At 48.6% G+C, this 2294-nt stretch overlaps 1 pseudogene; it reads left to right on the plus strand.

Annotated features, from left to right (window-relative positions):
• The first annotated feature begins 1777 nt into the window (after nt 1-1777).
• On the plus strand, nt 1778-1955 carry LOC138790160 (U2 spliceosomal RNA; annotated as a pseudogene).
• Nucleotides 1956-2294: the final 339 nt, after the last annotated feature.

A 2294-nucleotide genomic window follows, 5' to 3' on the forward strand; every position in this document is an offset into this window, starting at 1 on the left:
TCTCCTCCTCCTCTCACCATCACACACACGCTCCCCTCCCGGCCAGATATGGAGGTCCCGGGTCTGTGGAGGAGGAGGCCGCAGGGCTTACAGTAGGTGGTGATCGCATAGCTGCGGGTCACGGAGCTATACAGCGGGAACGGGGGTCTGCACCGAGCCCCCCGTTCCCGCTGTATAGCTCCAGGACGAGCAGCGCCGCGATCACCACCTACTGTAGTCCCTGCGGCCTCCTCCTCCACAGACCCGGGACCTCCATATCTGGCCGGGAGGGGAGCGGGACGCTCAGTGGAAGGGGCGGGGGCAGGTAAGCGGCGGCGCTGTCAGTGGCTGGAGGCCGCCGGCACTGCACCGCCCCTCTCCAGCATCTTCTCCCCGCTCACCCACACCGCCCCTCCACAGCTCTCCCGCCGGCCCGCACCGCAACCCCCCTTCTCTCAGCTTCTCCCCGGCACCGCAGCCCGAAATGATTTTTTGTGAAAATCGAATTTACGATTTTCACAAAAAATCAAATCGATTTCAACGTTCTGGACGATTAATCGAATTAATTCGATTAATCGCCCAGCCCTAGGGTACTATTACACGGAATGATAATCGTGCCGTGTAATAAAGATAGAGATATAGGGGGAGATTTATCAAACATGGTGTAAAGTGAAACTGGCTCAGTTGCCCCTAGCAATCAATCAGATACCTCCTTTCATTCCTCACCGACTTTTTAGAAAATTAATCTAGGTAGAATCTGATTGGTTGCTAGGGGTAACTGGGCCAGTTTCACTTTACACCATATTTGATAAATCTCCCCCATAGATCGTTGATATAGGTTAGAACCTATAATTGTCGGGCGCCAACCGCGCACCGCTACATGTAATAGCGGTGCACGGCCGGCAACTGACGATATACGTTACCTATCCACGCTCCTGGGCTGCTCCTGCGGTCCGCGTCTCCCCAGGTCCTGCGCGCTCTAGCTTCAGAGCATCTGTACTAATGCATTATGTTAAAAGAAACCTATTTACAATGTACAAGCATTGCTTAAAATGTATCATTTGAGAGATGTAGACACCCCTATGTGTTTGCTTTGTTTTGATAACCTGTTATCCGCCAGTCATCCACTAGATTGTGTCAGTCATATTCAGTTAAAGGGGTTATTCAGTGCTTTCTTTCAGAGACAACATGACTCTTGTCTCCAGCTCAGGTGCGGTTTGCAATTAAGCTCCATTCACTTCAATGGAACTGAGCAGCAAAACCCTGCCCAAGCTGGAGACAAGAGTAGGGCTGTCTCTTGAAGAAAGTGGCCATGTTTCTGTAGCGCTGGATAACTCCTTTAGGGTAAATTCACACGGGCGTCTCGCATAAAAAAACCGCAGCTAATCCGCAATACACGTATTAATAATAAGAATAATAATAAATGTATTGCTGATTATTTGCTTTTTTTTTTTTTATGCGAGACGCCCGTGTGAATTTACCCTTAAAGGGGTTATCCAGCGCTACAAAAACATGCCCACTTTTCCCCCTACTGTTGTCTCCAGTTCAGGTGTGGTTTGCAATTAAGCTCCATTTACTTCAATGGAACTGAGTTTCAGAACCCCACCCAAACTGGAGACAACAGTAGGGGGAAAGTGACCATGTTTTTGTAGCGCTGGATAACCCCTTTAAACTGCAGTCGCCAATCTTTCACATTTAGTTTCACATGCAAACAAGGGGTATTGTGGGAAAGTGTCTGCACTGTTGCATGGCATCAGCTGGTTCATATTGTGGAGATGAAACCAAGAAGTAATCGTAGATTGCGTCTAGGCCTTTTGGATAAGATCCAGTGTAGTATCTGTTCTTATTAGTTTAATCTCTGATATGTTCCCTATCTGGATCAGATAGTAAATGGATTTTTAGAACATTGAGATGGAGAAAGAGCTTGCTCTGTCCTCTCCAGGCATTGCAGTGCTTCCAGGTTCAGTGCACTCACACACACACAAAAAAGTAATCTTAGATGCATAGGGAAAAAAAACGGTACACTGCACCTTTTGTACTCTTTACATACTCTTTAAACCAGGGGTGGGGAACCTTTTCCATGTCGAGGGCCGGTCGGGCATTAATAAAATCATTCGAGGGCCGCATACCGTGCGCGGCAGTTAGTAGCGGGGGTTTGCAGCACCCAGGATAAGGCATAGTATTGTTCCCCTAGTGCCCCTGCTATTGTAGTTAACCCCCAGTGATGCCCCTTGTAGTCTAGTTAACCCCCAAGTCATGTCCCTGGTAGCCTAGTTAACCCCCATCAGGCATGTCCCTGGTAGCCTAGTTATTCC

Source organism: Dendropsophus ebraccatus, chromosome 4, assembly GCF_027789765.1.
Source record: "Dendropsophus ebraccatus isolate aDenEbr1 chromosome 4, aDenEbr1.pat, whole genome shotgun sequence".
NCBI classification, from domain to species: Eukaryota; Metazoa; Chordata; class Amphibia; order Anura; family Hylidae; genus Dendropsophus; species Dendropsophus ebraccatus.